Source organism: Thermobia domestica, chromosome 5, assembly GCF_964235325.1.
Source record: "Thermobia domestica chromosome 5, izTheDome1.hap1.1, whole genome shotgun sequence".
Taxonomy (NCBI): Eukaryota; Metazoa; Arthropoda; class Insecta; order Zygentoma; family Lepismatidae; genus Thermobia; species Thermobia domestica.
This window is the reverse complement of record NC_137458.1, coordinates 106,166,548-106,188,643: the sequence shown is the minus strand read 5'-3', so window position 1 is coordinate 106,188,643 and position 22,096 is coordinate 106,166,548.

Sequence of the window (22,096 nt, the reverse complement as noted above, 5' to 3'; positions counted from 1 at the left end):
TTCAAATCTGCATGTTAAATTGAATCTTAAAAACTTACATTATTACTCTCCGTTGCAAACTAAGAATTCCACACTATCTCAAACATCCATATTGTGGTGGCCTCTACAGTACTAATGACGCAACTGGGACAGACGCGGCATCCACATCCAAATTATTTCACTATCTAACATTATGATTATGTCGTAACTGATTACAATGATGCAAACAAAGTTACAGGAGATTGAAAATTTGACTTTTATGAAAAGTCTTTATTTCACACAACTGCTCAAATAATTACGTTTTCTCATTGCGTAGAGGATTTCCAATTTGAGGAACACCATCTGGCGTCATTGGGAAAAATGTAACGTTGCCAACACTGTTAATCTGAGGTATTCACGAGTATGTAATGTTTATCTAATGATATTTGCATGTTGAAAATGTTCAATGTTTTGTATCTGTTACTTTGAAAGTTACAAGGAATATATGGAATTAATTAAAGTATTAAGAGAAATAATAGTATGTTATTTCATTAGAAGCAAAACTTATTACTTAATTGGGATTTAACTGAAAATGCCAAATATGATACACATAAAGCTTACATATAGTCCAATAGCCACTTTGAGATATTCAGACACTAACTGAAATTTCATTAGCAAATTTATAGCTCTTATTCATATTTCATCTTTCCTAAACAACGATAATGTTTAGACAATAAAAAACAGGTGTTTCTTCCTATTTCTTATAAACAGAAGGAAGATGACGAAATTTATACTGCAACGTTTTGTTACCATGTTAACATACAAACTGACTTTACCATAGTTTTACTCCCTACGTATACTTTCTTCAATCTCAAGAAGCATGGTATGTCCAACGTGTTGTTAAAATTTATACAAATTTTAATTTTACGAACATTATACTGTTACAGACCGACATAGCCTTGGACACACACACACATACAAGCACCAGTTTCTTAGTGATGTAGTACACAATATACTGATAATTAGTTCCTCTTTTCTTAGATAATTCAATTTCATCTTTTATGCTTTCCAGATTTCACCTCCAATTCTCAATTATTGTTCTTATATATTAAATTTAAACGCTCTATATTTGATAAGCATTGAAAATTACAAATCTTATTCTGAACTTGTTACCTAGGGTTTGTGGTTGATATAATGTGCTTCCTACTGTTTAATTTGGATAGTAAGGAGCAGGTATAATTGGGAAGATTTATGAAAGTTCTGTTTCAAGATAATTGTTTATCTTATTTTTAACAAACATTATAATTTAACATGTTCTTTTGGACTTCCTTTTTACTAGAACCGATTAGTTTCCACATGATTGGTTAATTTCTTCAGTCCAAGAATGAGGATCAATTTGCAAATGAGAAGCAAAGCATATATCATTCTTACATTTTTAAATATTCTTCTTTGAAATGTTTTCCTTTCTTACATAGACTTATTAGTGAAACTAATACAAGTAGAACATGACATAACATGTTTCTGCCTAAAAAGATTAAAAGACAGCTTACTCTTGAATGTAAAATTTTCCCGCATAATTTTCCCAAAAAAACTAACAAGCAATAAACAACGCAGGCAATCCTTCATGTTTCAAAAAACAAATCTGGTCATGACTGAAGGAAACACCGGATTATTTTATTCCCTCGAATTTACGAAATACATATATTCCTAAGAATTCTAAACCATTAGGTAAGATACCGAGATGATACAACTTGGTCGCGGCAGTAATGCCATTTTGTGTTAAAGTGATAGTTACTCCAGTAACCAGGTTGTATCATCCACTTATCTGATGTTTAGTAATCAGAGATTGGATTGAATTGGATTTTTGTTTAACGTCACTTTCAGCAGCGAGGCTATATGAGACGTGGACCTACTGATTAACATGGAATCCAAACCACATGAGCTCCCACCGGAATCAAATCCGGGTCGCCCACGCCAAAGTCGCATACGCTAACCGCTTAGCAACGAGGGAAAAAATGAAATCTTTAAGTTTTACGTCCCACGGTTATGCCGGTTAGGCTAAAGGAGACGGTGATGATTAGAGATGAGTGAAATGGTGGAATGAAAAAAGTGGGATGAAACGGGAGAAGCCCGAGAAAACCCACGAGCATGGTGTTTGTCCACCACAAAGTTCACACGGCGCAAGCTGGGATCGAACCTGGGACCCCAAGCACCGGAGGTGAACGCTCTACCACTGAGCCACCGCGCCCCCTTAGCAACGAGGGAGCTCTAGTAATCAGAGATACATAATGAGTTTGTTTTGGCTGGTCCACAGATATTCCATTCAGTCAGTTCGGTCAGTGAATATCAATTTTTATCACAGATTTATATTTGTTCTTCGTTAACATATACATTACTGAGAAAGTTACATTATAGGAATTGTGCAGAGCAGTAAATCAGTGGTGATATGAATTTTCAACAGGGCATACTAATTAATCCCCCTCCTTCAAATCTAATCTCAAAAGTAACAACATTAATTTAGCATCGTCTACCGGATAGTACCGTTAAGTTATTTCAGCTAAATTTGAAGTTTATGGCTTTAAAACATCCGAGACTCAGAGGATAGAAATGAGGAAAATTAGTCGATAGGGCCATAAAAAATTATCTAGTGACACCGAGGAAGAATCTTACTAATCTCCTTAGACGAATATTTATCCATGTGGGATCGATCACCCACCTTTCGAATCTTAAGCTGATGTTCTGTCGCTGAGCTTTGGCCATTCGGTGTGGGTGTGAAGTGTTTGTCAAATTCTAAAGTGAATGTAAACAAAGGAAAGAAAGAAAAAGGCACATATATTTCCTTTGCTGTAAGAGTTACAATTGAAAGGTCTGTTCTAACACTCGTTGATATTAGGGAAGGAAAAAAACATTTCCTTTTTCTTGCTTCAAAGAATGTTCACTTCATCATTTTTATAACTAAAGACACATTCATTACTCAGTTTTAGAGCTCAAGAAAACAGTAACCCAAAATAATGGCCAAATAGTTTGAACTACGGCCAAATCAAAACAATATCCTGAAAACGAAGAAGTTGCCCCGGGGGCGGCAAACTAATCTATGTGTTTATTGGTGTAGATGTAGATGAAGGGATGCTAATCGCAAAATTTGCACTGGGCACAAAATGTCTAGTTTCGTCACTGATTAGGCTACCATATTTTTAAAGCGTGAAATCGGGGTATTTTTTGTGAAATATTAAGAATACATAAAAATTATTGGCAGTTTACAGTAAACCAAAACTTAACTTCAGAAGCAAGGATTAAAATTTAAAGTGGGCTGGGACGGCAAACCAGTCTTCAATTCCTGTTTCTGTGCTACATTTTTCTATTAAGAACATCTGTCCTTGTACATCACTTTTACATTATTATTTTTATTAATACAGTTTATCCACCAAACAACTATTTATGTTATTATGCGATATTAACCCAAATCTGAAATTTGTGATATTTATTTACTTCCATCATTCCATCCGGAAAATTAGTGTGATCTGTACGAGAGGGAATGTTTATTAGCTGGAACAATTTGAGACGACTGTTGCTATGCTATAACATTGAGCGTCGCCTTATGCCAAGTAGATGCAGACATGTTGGAAGGTTTGATTCTCGTAGATTCAATAGCACAAACGCTGTCAAAAATAAGATCTGGAGAATATGACTCTCAACGAAAAAGTTTCGAAGAAATTTATAAAGAATGTTTGGAAACATGCAAAGAAAATGGTCTTGAAATTACATAACCGGAAACAGATATATTATAGGCATTCCTCGTGGAAACGAACTAAATATTCTCCATCGAAATATCACAAATTCATTTTGGATGAATCTCTTCCATCGTCGGAGGCAGAAAACTTAATAACATACATTTTTCTGCTTTTTATTAATAAGGATCATGTAGGAAAATTACTAGATCAATCACCACATTCAAAATGTGAAAACTTTCTAAATTATAACATTGTCGAACCTTTGGCCCAGAATTATAGAAGTGATCTGGAAATATTTAAATGTGAAATTAAAATCATCCCAAATACAATTAAGTTGTATGAATACAAGAGAAAACCAAAGTTGATTTCTTGATGAAGTTCGTTGATCTTTGCGTCTACATAAACGCATTCCTAGAAACTTACAAGCTAGATATCATCTCTGTGACTATATCATTTTCTAGTAGTGCTCTCAACGGTTCTGGTCGGGTCTGGTTGAAGACCGACCCGACCCGACCCGTGACCCGACCCGATGACCAAAGCCGAGATCCGATCCGATTCACCTGACCCGACAACCTGACCCGAGTTGACCCGATTGACCCGACCCGAAAACACGACCCGAGCTGACCCAATTGACCGACCCGACAATCCGACCCGAGCTGACCCGACTGACCCGACCCGACAAAACGACCCGAGTAGCCTGACCCGACAACCCGACCCGAGCTGACCCGACTGACACGACACGACAACCCGACCCGACCCGTTTGACAGCACTATAATCACGACACTGGGTGAACGCCAAAATGCATTCCCATTGGGAATTAAACCCGGACCACATGTACCGAAGTCTTACACGTTAGCCACCAGCTAGATCAAGTGGGGAATTTGTATATGCATCTTAATGAATATTTGGCACTGTTGAGCTTTGGTTATTTCTTATTATAACTGATACCAATGTCCGACTTGGGAGAAATTTATTTTTATTTATTTATTTACTTTAGTTCTATGTCACGAAATGTTTATTCAAGGTCAGATTTCTCACCTGCTCGGACGGCAGGGGATCGTCTCAGAAGGTAGCAGCAAGAGTCTCTTGGCGGAAGTAAAAGGAAATCGTTTAACTACAATGATAAGGGTTAAGGAAACGGGAGAACACCTGTGATTTTTTCAACCCTTCAACTTTCATTCCAAATAGGTTCTTATGATTTCCGGAACTCGCGCCACTTTGATTTTTCTTTCTCGGTAATTAAAACCTATTTTACCGTGTATATAGTTGCAAGTAAGAAGATACATAATATGAATTTTGTAATTTAAAATTTAAAAATACAGTATGATAATTAATTACAAAGTAGTAATTTTATTTAATCACTTTCAGTTCAAGAAATGAAATTCAAACTATTCGCACCCTGGGTCTTGGTCATCAATACTGCGTCTTATTCTTTGTCTTGCACAGTCAAGTCTTGGTCCTGCATTTGGTAGTCTTGGTGGTCTTTCATGCTATACAAGAGCCAAGAATACTCGCCTCATTGGTACAAATGAAAACCAAGTGTGATTTTGATTATGGTCTTTCATACTATACGGAAAGCAAGAAACTATGTTCATCGCTACTTGGTTATCACCAAAACAAGGCCAAGAGCAAGATTACTATGCACTTTGTATTGCATATCCAATCTTTATCTTATTCTTGTATCGATGTTCTTGGGCTTGGTGAAATAACATGAAATATTGAGTTTAAGGTCCCTGGATTCTGCACTGAGGCTAAGGGATATGGTGACCATTTGAAATGAATGCAATGGTGGAATGAAGAAAGTGGGAGGAAATAGGAGAACCTCGAGAAAACCCACTACACGGAGTTTCTCCACCACAAAGCCCACTTAGCACAAGCTGAGATTGAACCATGGACACCATGCACCAGAGATGAATTCTCTACCACTGAGCCACCACGTCCCTGCTTGGGCTTGGTCGTCCATATCCAATCTTTCTTTTGGCCTTCCTTAAACAACTTCTAGTTTTGTTCTAAATCGAGACTCCATACTGGCGTAGATATTAATATTGCAGTCGATTGGTAAAATCAATCTTCCACATTTACAAATTAAAGTACACACAAGTACAAAAATAAGCATATACCATAAAAACACTACCTGTAAGTGTTCAAAATAGAGTTATGGTTTCTATAAAATCAATTGAAAATTGCTGTTTTTAATTAAGCAGCTAGTAAAAAACAGCAGCTTTCGACTCCAGCCGAGTTTAAGCAAAACCTAAACTCAGTTGACCAAAGTGAACTGTCCCGACTGATCCGACCCGACAACCCGACTTATCCGACTCGACAACCCGATCCGAGCTGACCCGATTCACCCGACCCGATAACCTGACCGGAGTAGCCTGACCCGACAACCCCACCCGTGCTGACCCGACTGACCCGACCCGACAACCCGACCCGAGTTGACCTGACCCGTTTGATGCACTATCTTCTAGTGCTAGATATTAAAGGCTACTCTCAAGTTTGAAAAAATTAGACATAAACGCAACTCACTGACTGATGATAGGTTTAAAAATATTATTATTATTTTATTATTATTACTATTATTATTATTCCGTAATGTCTAAGTCTCTGAACCATACAATACAATGTTCCATATATAGGACTTGACCAACTTCTTAAGTTCAATATCGAGCATGCTAATTAAGAGTGATATTTTCTTGCTGAATGCTTCATTAACTATGACAATTCATGACTAGATTTCTTTGGAGCCGTAAGCGTTTATGTTCAAAATACTTCTCAGATACTTGAAATTTCCGAATTCTTCAAGTTCTCTTTGTTCTCCTTTGATCCGTAAAGGCGGGTTTCCACGGGATATTTCATGACTTTCGACATTTCGATATCAATTCCTATTCTATACAGTTTTCAAGTGTCAACTATTTTGTCAATCATCTCCTGTAGTCCTTCCTTTTTAGCTATTATAACCATATCAGCTGCACACCTGATCTTGTTAATGATCTAATGATAAACTTAGGATTACTTTATATTCACGAAACTTGCTAAATCGTTAGATCTTGAAGAAGCGGTTGATTAGTTTGTTGCTGCCCACAGGAATAGAAATATCCTCTTAATTAGAGGCATGAACCTATAAGTTATTTTCTTTATCTGTAAAATTGAGTTTGTCTGTTTCCACTTCAATCAACCAGCCACATATATTTTAAAAGCAGTAATTAAATAACTACTTACTTATATTAGGAATCAGTTGCATTGATTTATCCTAGTTATTTGAGGTAGTGAATTCTTAATTTTCACTGTAAATGAGTACAATTATGAACAACAAAGGTGAAAACATTCACCTTGAAAACTCACACACACACACACACACACACACACACACATATATATATATATATATATATATATATATATATATATATATATATATATATATATATATAATGTGTGTGTGTGTCTGAATAACATTTTTCATGGGGGCGCGGTGGCTCAGTGGTAGAGCGTTCACCTCTCGTACTTGGGGTCCCGGGTTCGATCCTAGCCCCCGCCAACTGGACTTTGTGGGGGACAAACACCGTACTCGTGGGTTTTCTCGGGGTTCTCCCGTTTCCTCCCACTTTGTTCATTTCACTCATCTCTCATCATCACCGTCTCCTTTAGCCTAACCGGCATAACCGTGGGACGTAAAACTTAAAGATTTCATTTCATTTTCATTTCATTTTCAAAATTTTTCATTCAACCCAGATGAACCCTCAACATTTTCTTGTTGCCTTCATTGGACCTCCTGAAAAAATTTCTAGCTACGCTACTGATCTGATTTATTAAAGTGTTAAAAGAGCACGCATGTGGATCTGTATACGGAGTCATGTAAAATATGGCAACAATCGCTATATAATGATATGCGTGGTCCAATGAAAGGCAAAGGTTGCAAGAAGGTATTGACGCGAAAGCGAATCTACATTGAATGAGGCTTTGGAACTCATAACAGATAGTTTGGATTCCAATATATAGGGGGTAATATGATGTTTGTTAAATGGAAAAGTTTATTTATTTGACAGATCACTTTATTTGACATATTCCCTTCCCAGAAGAGATAATGTGAACTTGTTATTTTCTATCGCAATTACTTTACGATATAGGGTGTGTTAAGTGTGAACTTTGTATCTAGTAAACAAAAATATCTGGACAGGCTACTAATACCGAGAAACTTGAATGGAAGAAAGGAAATGGTTGAAGATGGGTATTGGTGTGAAAACTGAATTGAATAAGGTTGTAGACATTATGACATACATATTGGATACCACACAATTTCATTACATGGACAATTGATTTACAACTTCACCTTATTCCTTAATCTTCTACGAATAAGATTCTGAACACATTGTTTACATATCATCGTTCTATTATGAGGTAGGATTGCTGTTTAACACCTGTATGTAGTAGACAAAATTATTGGTACAGACCAGTAATGTGTTTGAATGGGAGAATTGACATCGTGAAAGATAGCTTTAATTTTGTCACACTGGATGTCACACAACATTCTTAAAGTTGAACGGACAGGTGTGACCAAAAAAATGGCTAGCATATAGAATGAAACGAGAATCTGGAATTAGATTCAATCTATCGCTAATTCTTTATCAGATATAATGCGTTGTCTGACATTAAACATCTGAGAATTACCGGACAGAAAATTTAAGATACCCTGTGAGTAACTGTACTCTGCTCATTACAAAGATCATAATCAAGAAAGCATGACAACTAATTACAGAATGTGTTGAATGTCTGACAATGGGACATCACGTAGTAAAAAATTGAAAAGAGTACTTCCTGATGAAGTATTCATGCTTATGTCACAATGTGATACTCATTTAAGGTGAGGGATTTGGTGTGATACACACTTTTGTTACAATACTACTATGAAAAGTGATTCGGAAGTGATAGATTTCGCAGATCATTATATCACATCTCGTCTTCCAATTCACTGTTTTAGAAAGATTTCCATTCTATCAGGATTCGATTGCTGTGTCATAGGACCCAGTAAGGCTGGTTCAGGTATCACATTATTATGTACTGCACGTTACTAATGCATTCTTAGTCCCTTACAATATATGTAATGCAAAAGGGTTATTGCTAAACAAACAAGTTGTCAATTTTGTTTTAAGAACCTATGGTTGCTTCCATAAAGCTAGAAAATGAAATTCTGCTGTGGTTGACCAACTAGCTTATATCATAACCAGAATAGATGTAGTATAGCTCTCAGAACAATATAAATCTTAAACAATAAAATATGTTTTATGACAAATGAAAGGATTACAGCTCCCCAACTGGCTATGTTACTCCAAAACGATTCGTAAGTTAGGGCTGCGCAAACAGTTTGTCTTATGAGATTAAGTTTGAGTTCTCGTATTTGATCTTTATTTCAAACGATATCAATATATCATCGCGTAATATATATCCAGCTATAGCAACCCAAAGAGCAACTCAAACGTAGACCTGAATACGTTTCCAAGTCAATTTAACCTTTCAGTGGTAACTTGTTGTCTACTAGACTAATATTATTTTGATATATATTCTATCGTCAGTTGGCAATACTGTGCCAGGCCAGTACCCCATGTATCTTTCAATGTATGATACAACATTATATGGTGGTGATCAATTTCAGTTTAAAGCTTTTCATTGTTGGATGGTGTGTGTTTTTCTTACTCTGGGTCAAGCAGACTTAAAGTTACCACTCACCGTATAAGTGAATTTTAGAAGATATTTTCTACCAATATCAGCAATTTTGTTTAGATACTTTGTTTTGTGTTAGTGTAGTAACAGCGCTAAAACTTACGAATCAAATGTTGAAAGAGTCAGACATATGTTAAAAAAGTAAATTGATGTTTCATCCTGTGAAGAAAAAGAAGATGATGCTGATGAAGATAAAGATGAAGATACTGATTTCTGTATTTCCAGTGACCATGATACTTTAAGTGATGCGCAATATAATGAGGAAGACTCTGTCAGTGACAAAAGTAATAAAGTCAATATTTTGTGGGTAAACATAATGAAACAAAATGGATAAAATAAGTTCGAAAAGTGGAAGTCCGTTCCTACGGTAGTAATATTGTGAATCTTTGAAGACCTTTATTATCTCAAACTGAAATGTTTTAACACATCTTAAATGTTGCAGCGATCAATGGTAATGTTATACATTCAGTGAACATAGTGAATAAGTTTCAACGGCAAAAATATCTAAAGAAACTCGGAAAAAAAGTTGGATAGAGGATAAATTGAAACAGAGAGCACTAAATAAACTAAATCCTACTGAGGTTCGAAAATCAACGGCAAGATTCTCTGGGTTGATTTTAGAAGAACATGCTCAGCAATGCAATATATATCACAGAAGAGCAATATATGTACCTCCTCAAGTAGAGAAACGAAGAAGATATTGCATGTGTAAAGACAGTAAGAACAGATATTTTTGCAAAAAGTGCTGTAAGTGAATTTGCCTCAGCCACGCAAAAGTGATGTGTGAAAGCTGCTACTGAATTGAAACTTGCTTTTCCTATATGTAATACACCCCTATCAGGAGAAATGCCGCTTCACTACTTTCTAGTTCATATGTATTTTATTTCTGGTACCTGCATTTAACCAATCAAGTAATCACATAGGTATGAAAATCAATGCAAAACTAAAATATTGTTTTAATAAAAGGCTATTCTGAGTTTCATATGAACTGTAACTAACTAACTAATCTATATATATATACATATTCAGGGTCTTTCGAAACAACACCAACAACGTTAAGGAGCTGATTCCTGGCACCAAGATAAGACAGAAAGTATAGACCATTCAGGGTACACAAATCCTTCCTTTCAGAGTTCTAGGCTGCATACAAGTTCATAGCTTCAAACCTACGAGACCTACCGTACTGAGGTCAAGGTTTCACGTAGGAATTAATATGTGGGATATCGAAATATACAAGTCTCAGACTCAAAGCATTTTTTAAAGATGAAGTTTGCCTACGAGTATATGATTTGAAGTATCCTCTAACTACCTCGATAAACATTGTTGCGGATATACCGCAGGATTCTGAAACATCATATCCGGATAAAGCACATGTTAGTTCTTAGTGAAATCTTGACCTGATTACGATAGACCTGTATATATACGTAGCGTTATAGTTTTTAATCTATGGATCTTTAAAGTTCATTATTTCATGTTTGCGTTAGCCTATAACTCCGAATTGAGGCATTTGTGCACCCAGAATGGAAATACTTTTTGTCTTATCTTGTTGTCAGGAATCACCTCCCAAAAGTTGTCGGTATTGTTATAAAGCACATTATATATATATATATATACAGGGTGTCTCAAAAGTCCCTTACCACAACTATTAAAATCCAAATGGATATACTTTCAGCGAATTTGATATGGTAGGTGAACTTGAGGATTAGGGGGACACTTTCTGGCGTAGGGTACGCGGACGGCCGCCATTTTTGTCCGACATATTGAATTTAACTTTTTTATTACAAACGCTACGTGGGTCATGTGATACATGATCATAGGCTAGAATTTCACCAGAAAACCGAATCTGAAGTCAAAATGCATTTATCTTTATGTTGCAAACAGTTATCCTCAATTGCAGGTGTGACTTTCGTATTACATAATGTGCTCAACATGTTGTCCGTGCTGCGCAATGCACGTGTTCAGACGCTTCTTCCAATTGCTATGGGCACGTATTAAGGTTTCTGGGGATAGGGGAAACCATATAGTTGTTGGCACTCTGAAAATTATTGGCACTTTCCTTAATTTTTTCTCTTTACTAAGGAAAAATGAATACGTGTTGGTAAAAATTTCCTGCAACTGGCAGTTCTGATCCTCTCTGCCCGCGTTCAATTTGTTTGCTTTGCCGGGAAACTTTCAGTTGGAGGCAAGCTCTAGTCGACAGTGGAAGCTATTTGGATTTTTCAATTTTGCAGGTAATTCTTATAGTTTTTGTTAAGGATATCTATCAGCTTAAGAGAAATCTAATTGGTTTGCTATTGTTTAAAATGTTTTAATATTTATTGCACGAGATGAATTGGGTCTGCTAATCATTCCAATGGTACATTTTCAACCGATTTGTTTGTCCTTCGAGTGATGCATGGAGTGCCAATAACTGTACGAATGAAAATATAAAATGTCAGTTATTGGAACTAGACTACCAATCACTGTCTCTGATGCTGAAGAATAAAATAGCTTGAAAACTGTCCGATAACGCTTTCCATCTCTACACCTATTCTTGGTAAAAATTTTGGTTTCCTACTCTAATAAGTAACAGTTATTGGCACAGTGCCAAGAACTGTATAAATGACCATGCCAATGACTGTAGGGATTTGCAGCACAATAGGTTCGGGTAATGAAATATGTCTAATATGCCTATTGAAATTATTTGTTCATGTAGTCTAGTTCAGGGGTGAACTGGCAAAGTTTGGCCCACCCGGCTGAGATACAGAGTTAGCCCAAGATCAAAATTTATTATAATAGTTTGAACTTTGAGTTACATCAAGAAAGTATTTTTCAAAACTCAGCTAGTCGGTCATGAAGTGCGCGTGGTCAGACAAGCATAGTTATTAACAATGGCGAGCTAGCCTAAGTCAATGTGAATAACGGAGTAAAGAAACTCCGGTAAAAAGTCTGCTGTGAGATTCAAGACGTTAGTCCCAAACGTCTGGACGGTTATGGACATTGTTAGTGTTAGCAACATGGGCATTTAGTTTCTACTTTTTTTTAAATGGTAGGGCCTAGATCAATGTCAAACTTAAATTATTTCATATAAAATTAATTACAAAACGTTTCCTTATTGTTGCAGAAATCGGCACATAATGCCAAAGATAGGAAGAAAAAAATGATATGCACTATAACAGAGATGTGTTTCCCTTGAAGCAATATCAAAAGGTGTAGGAATAAAGACAGCATCGAAACAGTATGGCGTTCCTCGGTCTACATTACAATTCCATCTGGGAAATTAAGATGTGAAATCATCTTCCGGACCACGACCCATTTTAGAATAGGAAGAACCATTGTTGGTGGAATTGTTAATAACATGTGCTGAAAAGAGTTTTCCCAGAAAGAAACAGGATATTCTTAAAAGTGTTCAGGACTTTCTCGTGAAACATCCTCGTCCTAATCCGTTTCCAAATAACATGTCGGAGATAGATGGTATAAATCGTTCTTTCAAAGAAATTGTAAGGTTGCGGAAAGAACGTGCGAATCTGTTACAAGTGCTAGTGCTTGTGTAACAGAAAACGACATAAGATCATAGTTTCATAATATACAGAAGTATTTTGAAGCCAATAATCTTACAGATGTTCTGCAGGATGCAACATGTGTTTACAACGGTGATGAAACTAGCTTTTTGCTTTGTCCGAAAACTGGAAAGGTGTTAGCGAAAAAATAAGTAAGTAACGTGTACGATGTAGACACGCGGAAATGCAAAGGAGTCTTTAACAGTTATGTTTACTTTCAGTGCGGCAGGTGACGTAACACCCCCAATGATAGTTTTCCCTTATGTTCGTGTGCCTAATGATGTGGCTCTATCTGTCCTACAGGATAGGGTATCGGTCGCAGTGAGAACGGGTGGATGAAAGCCGATGTATTTTATGGATATATAGGTAATGTGTTGTATCGGTAATTAAAATCGAAAAATGTCAAGTTCCCGATTATATATTTTGTGGACGGTCATAAAACTCATCTTACTTACCAACTTAGCGAACCTTGCTGCAAACTTCAAATTGAACTCATTGCTCTGTACCCCAATTCTACAAGAATATTGCAACCTGCTGACGTTGCGGTATTTATACCATTGAATGATGGGTGGAAGCAAGTGGTACGAGAGTGGCAACTTTATAATCAATTGCTGTCTCTGACGAAAGCTAAATTTGCTCCTCTGTTGAAACAAGCAGTTGACACTTACATTTCGCAAGCTATTATACAAAATGGATTTAGGGCATGCGGTTTACACCCATTTGATCCCAGCGACATAGATTACACTAAATGCGTTGCGAAACCAATACAAACAGTTCAAGAAATACGCGGTGGTAATGAGCAAACTAAGGATGTAGTATTAACCCGAACCGAGTTTGAAAGTATAATAGGAACTGATATGATGAGAAGACTTCAGGAAGTTGACAATGAACAAGTCCTTGTAAATAAGAACGAAGAATTCCATGTACTGTATCGCTTATTTCAACATTTTATAGATAATAGTAGGCCTAAGTCTTCGGTAGAGAGATGTGTTAATCTTCAGTCGGGGCAGGCGAACAATCAGCAAGGTTCACCTGTATCGTCTGCATGTATCCAACTCAATGATTTCAACCACTCAGATACTGCTAGTGATGCTCATATTGTTTGTGAAGTAAACCCTAGTACACCTACTAATGGTAGTACTACAGATGCAAATGCTTCACAAAAAGGTTCCGGCTCAACTCCAAAAAAGTTAAAGACCGAACACCCACCCGTTGCTGCAAGATGTTTCAGTATGGCCAGAAACTCCTAAGAAAAAGGGGAAACGAAATGGAGAAAGACTGCCGTTTGTAATAACGTCTCATAAATATCAAGCTATTTTGCACGACAAAAATGAAGAAAGCAATTAGCTGAACAAGAAAAGATCAGAAAGCAAACAAGGAATATTTCTCAGACAAAGGAATAAGACTTAAAACGCACCTGCAAAGAAATCAAAGCATGAGTTATATCCCGATTGTTCAACGGAGATAAGCTGTCCTTCAACTTCTAACTTCGAAAAAGACAAAGGACTTACTGAATCATTACAAAATGGAACGCTCACAAGAATGCTGAACTTCGATTCGTCATTAGCTGCTAGAAGCAGCGTAATATCCTGCAAACACTGTGTTCAGCCATTCTTTTCGGGAAGGATGGATCTTGAATGCGAGTTGTGCCACAGCAAATATCACAGTCGTTGCATTCCAGAATACCGTAAGGAACACATATCAGAAGACATAGAAGATGGATTTGTGTGTCACAGGTGCTACGTTCTACAGGATGACAGTGAATGTGGTCTCAGATGAGGACGATATTAATGAAACGGATTGACATAAATCATTGAAACATACAATTTTGTTTGTTCATTTCCCTTTTTTTAATTTTAAAAATATGTTGTGCATTCCCCGGTTCCAATTTGTTTTACTTCATAATGTTCAAGGTCTAAAAAGTATATTGCAAGTCTATTAATACATATAATAATTGATATTACTTCCAGTCAGGCCTACAAGCTTATTTCTGTCAATCGTATCTTCTATTGTATGCTTTATAATGGTGCCAATAACTGTCCTAATTGGGTGCCATAACTGTTTTTTGAGTGCCAATAACTGTAAGATCATTGTCACATTACAAAATATAATTTTATTGCCAAACTTTATATTTGTATTGTAATTTCTCAACATATTATTCAATTAGAGGTTCCCAGAAAGTATATATTAAAAAATCGCCAGTATATGTTATAAAATAAGTCTGTTGTAAAGAAATGAATGAAAACAAATCCTTAAAGTGCCAATAACTGTATGGTTTCCCCTATTTGTTCACAGGCAGCCATGATACGTTGTTCCAGATGGTGAACATCGCGAATTTCCACAGCATACACCATAGCCTTCACATGTTCCCACAGGTAGAAATCAAGGGGAGTTAAGTCTGGTGATCGGCCAGGCCATTCCAGTGGTCCACGTTGAACAATTTACATTCCAGGAAATTGTTCATCCAGGAACTGACGCACCTGGATGCCATAATGGGGAGGTGCACCATCTTGTTGGAAGAACCTGGGGAAGGTACCATCCTCGGACATCAGAGCCGGCATTATTTTTCCTGCAACAACGCGAGCTATCGGTCTGCAGTTAACGTTGCTGGAATGAAAAACGGACCGTCGATCTTTGTTCCCCATATGCCTGCTCATACCATAGTTTTCCCTGCAATGGTCGTTTTCGAGGCATCTGTCCAAGTAGGGTTGTCACGGGACCATTAGTGCATGTTTTGCCTATTGACCTCATCAATTACGTAGAAATGGGCTTCATCCGAAAAAAGTATATGCATAGCGAACTGCGGATTTACCCTCAATTGCTCAATAGCCCACCCGCAAAACTGGACGCGACGATCGGGATCCTCCTCCGATAAATGTTGCTGCAATTGCATCTTATATGGATGCCATTTATACCTTTGAAATTGGCAGCCACTGAGCGGGCACTCCTCCCGCCCCATATTTTGATGATCTGGATGCTTTCGTCCCTCATTAACGGCATGATTCACTACCTGCAACACAAAAGAAACGCAGTCAAATTCACAACTTCAATTGTGGATAACTGTTTACCACATAAAGATAAATGCATTTTGACTTCAGATTCGGTTTTCTGGTGAAATTCTAGTCTATGATCATGTATCATATGACCGACGTAGCGTTTGTAATAAAAAAGTTAAATTCAAGATGGCGGCTGTCTGCGTAACCTACGCCAGAAAGTGTCCCCCTAACCCTCAAGTTCACCTACCATATCAAATTCGCTGAAAGTATATCCATTTGGATTTTAATAGGGGCGGTAAGGGACTTTTCAGACACCCTCTCTCTCTCTCTCTCTCTCTCTATATATATATATATATATATATATATATATATATATGTCTGATCTTGTTTGTATTTAATTTTTTAAATGAAACAAAAATTTAGAACTCAGTTCACATCCTATCAGGAAAAAATAATATATGGGTCCAGCAGGTCCAAAGTTACGATTCATGTTTTTTTTCACGTTATCACTGTAGGGTTAAATATCAAAAATAAAATTAGTAAACGGTTAAGGTTAACAAAAATGATATGGTATATCAAATGAGGTATGATCAAATAGATCAAATTATGAGATTATAACTTTACATAAATGCATTAGCGAACAATACATTGCCAAAATTTAAAGTTTATGATTGTTTTCATACAAGACTATTATAGAATATGAATGAGTGTAAGACATAGTCTAAGATTATTGGTGAAAAGTTACTTCGGCGCTCCACCTCTAACTTTGAATTTTGAGTTTAAAGCTGCTCTTTAAATTTAAGCTTACAATCTAAGATTATAAGTTTACACTTTGAGATTTAGTTACAACTTACAATCCAAGGTCATTATTTTGGTGCAATCTGATTGGGAGAACATTTTCAAATCTCAGTTTAGAATTTGTAAAGCTTTCGAAATTGTTTGAATTTTAAAAGATTGGTTTGAGAATTTTGAGATTTATAATTTAGGTTCGATTTCTTTAAAATGTTTTAGTTTGAAAATTTTCTTAGAAAATGTTTGTTTGGAAACTTTAATTTGAAAAAAGTGATTTGGAAATTTAAATTTGAAAATGTTGATTTTATATTTCAGTTTGTAAAATTATAATGAAAAAGTTGCAATTAGATTTACGTTTTTGTTTGAAACTTTTCAATTTTGCAATTTTTCGCTTGAATTAAAATTTCATTTAGTAAAGTTTATTTTTAAATTTTCACTTGAGCTTTTCTAATAACTGAAAATTAGTCACGATTCACAGTTTAATTAAATACCAGAAAACCGGATAAAGTTTGGTTACATTATCTTTTTGATACTGGTTTGATGTCTGATACATTATTTGAAAATTTTTAGTTTGAAGAAAACAAGTACAATAGTTTTGCTCTTACTGATTTTCTTTTGATTCCTAGTGAATAAAACATTTTGAGTTAATAACGTAAACTGAAACGTTGAGGCTATTTCAGATAAAAACCTAAACTTCGAATCATACGAACAATGCCAGAAAGATGACCTCGAACGTTGATAACTCGTAGAGCTCTGATGGTGCTTTGTTGTCAAAATTGTAAAAGGAGTGTACTAAAGTGGCTTTGTCCTCATTATATTTGAATAAAGTAACAGCAAATTCTAAACTAAAGAGCTAAGCACGGTGTCTATAGAATATAAATCTTAATTACCACAAGAATTTAAGTTAATTTCAAAACCATATAATCTCCCCCAAGAATCAAACTCAAGATTTTCCTATACAAATCATAACCATGATCTTCAATATGGAAACGGTGAAATACATACATTCTCCTAGATACCGTTTTACGGAGTTTCATCCTGCTAAAATTAGAGGGTACGAACACTACGAAATTGGTAGTTTTTTAAAGAGAATTTTATTCATATTGAAGGATAATTAAAAATAATGTAGAGTGGTCAATCCTGCGCCAATACATCATATTTGAGCAACTATTAACTTTTTAAAGAAATAATAATAAGAGAGGAAATCTGATCTCATAAAACCTAACATTTCAATAGTGAATCAAGGGCATCTCAAAAAATGTGTTACCCTAAAGGAAATAAACCCTTCACTTACCGATAATGTAATAAAACCACGTTTTATCATGCACATTAGACGAAAAACCAACCAAATTAGCATCGTAGTGAATAACACCTCATTATTGTTTCGTTTGATGAGTATGATTAGTCAGTTTTACAAAGAATCAATCTAATTTGAGCAGCTGTAGCCAAAATTTAGGAAAGAGTAAATGTCATAATGACATATCCTTGTCCTATGAAATACAATGTCCATACAACGTATAAACCTTCATTAAAGAGATCAAAAACATCCCAATTTATATTTCTGGAAATTTAATGCTCATCCAAGCGAACGAAATTAGTCCTGGATTATGACCTTGGATCTGTCCAAAACAAAGTAATCTTGACCTTGGATCTCCAAAATTTTACTTTTGGTAGCGATACAGCATAAGTTCATTAAAAAGGATACAATAGATGAAAAGTGTCTACATTTTCAATTTTTAATAATGAACTCCTTAACTTTCTTCCAAAATGTATGAGAGGAATATCAATGTAACTATGTCCTGGACATATGTACACACCCATTTAACTATATAAGTTAATAAGACTCGTCAAAGGCAAGGTCAAATTCTCCAAATTTTGAACTTTTGATCATTTTAACCACTCCTAAAAATTAGGGGAACATTAATGTGCGAATATTCTGGACTCTATACATACCCATGTAAACCATATAAGGGAGTAAGTTCTCATGACGTCATACCACGTTACCGACTCCATACAGTACACTTTTGATCTAAAAGCTAGCTATCCTTTCCAAAGTTTTCGATTTTTAATAATTAGTGCTCCAAGGGAATGAAATTAGTCCAGAACCATGACCCTAGTAATGGTAATGAAAAATTCAAGCTTGACTTTTGACTCCCAAAATTTAAGAGAGTCGTTCATGTGCCATGTTCTATGAGATAATCTATACCTACCCATACAACGTAGAGAACTATTACTAAACAGGTTAATATCCCCCGAGACTTACATTTTTGGTATTCGTTTAAAATAAAAGTCAACAAGATGGACCACCCAAACTGGTAGTGTTTCATATTAGGGCTGCAGACATCATTTAGTACCAATTCGTTGCTTAAAATAATTGAAAAATCTAAGTAACAATGCTTTGTAGCATTAGTGTATATATATTTTTTAAAGGAGTATGGAGTCCTATCACACCCATATAGCCATATAAGATAATAAGATCTCATCAAAGTGGCAGGTACGTAGCCAGTATTACAACGGCATATTTTCTTGTCTTGTTTTATTATTGCATTGGACAATAAGTTATTCGAAATATGTACTAGGCTGGCTGCAGAAGAAGAGAAAGAAATGTTTTTAAGATAATGTCGATAAAAAATATTCATATGTCATAAAAAATAATGAGATTGTCAATATCTGGTTGGCAAGCAACCAGATAAATAATAGATATATAAATAAAATATGGAATCAATATAAGAGACGAAGTATGTGCATTATTTAATGTGGCTCAGTAATAAAGAATAAAGAACCAGAGATTGATTTATCGTTGCATAATTGGTGCAAGAAACCCGAGATTGAGAAGAAACGTTTTTGAAGTATAGTAAAAAACGAACAAAATTGAGTCAGATATTAATTATATTGTTTTAAGAAGCGGCCGAGTGGTATATGGGAGCGGAATGAGCAACATAGATGATGAGGCGACGGACAGCCAAACAATAAATTCATCTAATATGTTGGAAGTGTTGAAGGAAATGTCCAGATAACAAGCAGAACGATTTGAAAAATTGAATCAGCGGTTAGAAAAGCAAGCACAACATGTTGATGAGCGCCTAGAACAATTGCAACAGCGTAATGACGGTTTGCAACAGCAGTTGCAACAAATTAACCAACAGATCAAAACTAAGCTTGAACATCATGAGGATGAAATGGGCAAGATAGTACAAAGGTGTACTGACATTCAAGATTCTGTGAATGTTATTGAGACGGTCGTAGAAGAACATGACAAACGAATTAAACAACTGCAAGATGAATTGAATTTTATAAAAGAAAATCGTATATCAGAAGGCGCAATGCAAGATGGTGGGCACATGAATCCTGCACATCCCACATCCAATGGTTGGGAATCTGCACGCCATCACCGAACAACGCTTGGAGATAACCAATCTTCGAGTAATGAAGATAGTACAGAAGGAGAAAGAAGAGTGAGGCGATCATCTCTGCAGAAGCGGGCCCGTCACATGTATTTAAGGGTTAACGCAAGTAAATCTTTGCGATTTAGTGAAGTGAAATCACTTACAAAATTTAGTGGTGTACAGGAAGATATAACTGCGAGGGGATTTCTCGAAAAATTCGAGGATGAGTGCGAATTAATGGGCGTAGATGAATCTCAATATTTGAAGTTACTGCCTCATGTATTAATGCCACCATGTCTTACTTGGTTCAAGGCCATTAGGAGTAATCTTCGTACTTATGCTGACTTTAAAAACGCATTTCTTTCTAATTATGAAAACGACTTCATAATAGCAAATAGAGACGCGTTGTTAAGATCGAAACCCTTCAATCCTAAGCTGCATAGGAGTATTACAGAATTTGTAATTTCTACATTTAATGAGTTGAGAGTGTTAAATCCGGGTCATCCAGAATCAAGAATTATCGCCTCTATCCGGATACTATTGCCCTTTAGATTACAACAGCTTTTATTGTCTGTGCAATGTGTTAACTTTAATCATTTAATAATGCTTGTTCAAAGTTATGAAAGTCAATTTGTAGCACAAAACTGTAATAGAGGACAGGACAAAGGTCAAAGCAATTCTGGTCGGGGTCATGTACAATATGCCCCAATGCGTAATTTAAGTATACAATCCGAAAACACATTTGATGGCAGAACAAACAATGCTACCGGTAACCAGGTGCAAACGAACCGTGGAAACGTAAATAGGAATTATAGAAATAACAACCGTAATTTTAACAGGAACTACAACTGTCGCTCTTTTGTGCAAAATAGAAGTTCAAATGGTAAAAATTACTTTGATAGAAGATATACAGATGGCTGTAATTACTCACGTAGAAATCCGAGTGCTGTAACAATGCTTAATCGACAAGGAACTACCCAAGAATGTGGAGTGCAATGTAACTTAACCGAAGTTATGATTCATCGTGATTTTGGTTAGGTTGTGTTGAGGTAAAATGGATTGAATTCGCGTTGAGAAAAAATGCAAATATTTTACGGATATGAGAGTCGGTTTATTGTATCTTACTTTATGTTATTTTATTTTGAGTTCCTATCAATGATTATGATCACAATTACTCAATTATGTCTATATATGTCTTAATGTTATGTATTTTGTTTGACATTTGTATGTTATTGAAGAATATTCAAAAGCACCTTTGTAATGTTAAGGTATATATTGAATTTAGTAAGTTTTGTTTTATATAAGAGTACCGTACTTAATTGATTTTGCTTCAAAATGTCAATACGATTTCGTTTGTTATTTGTACTTGAGTTCTATGATTGTCAAAATGCTATATCCATCACATTATTCTTGTTATGATGCTAATAAGACGTTAATTATTATGCTATATCGTGATTATTATCGATATTTCAATCTCAATTTATATTTTGTTTAATTATATGTTATATTTGATCATTTTGGTGTTCAAAGAACAACTATATGAATATCACATACATCTTTTTCAAAACCTTCTTCATAATGCCCAAGTAAATAATTATTAAATTGTAACAAAGCATGTAATGGCCCCGAAAAAGGAATCAAACAACTTGTAAAAGCATTTAATGGACTCGAAAAAGGACTTAAATAACTTATTAATCTAATTTCGAATGTGCCCTCATCGTTGTTGAAATGTATAAATGAATATGATAATGAAGATGATAATAATATTGTTATAGAATTAAAAATATGTATGTATAATTATATGAATTGTAATATGTAAATATACGAGGTATTTTCGAAAATTCTAATAATTTCCATATGTATATAAACGGTCCAGAATTCTTTTCCCTTTTTATGATAGTTAATGAATAAAAAGGGAAGTTCCGTTCGGGCGTCATAATACACAACGGTACGTTTGTATATTTTCTTGTCTTGT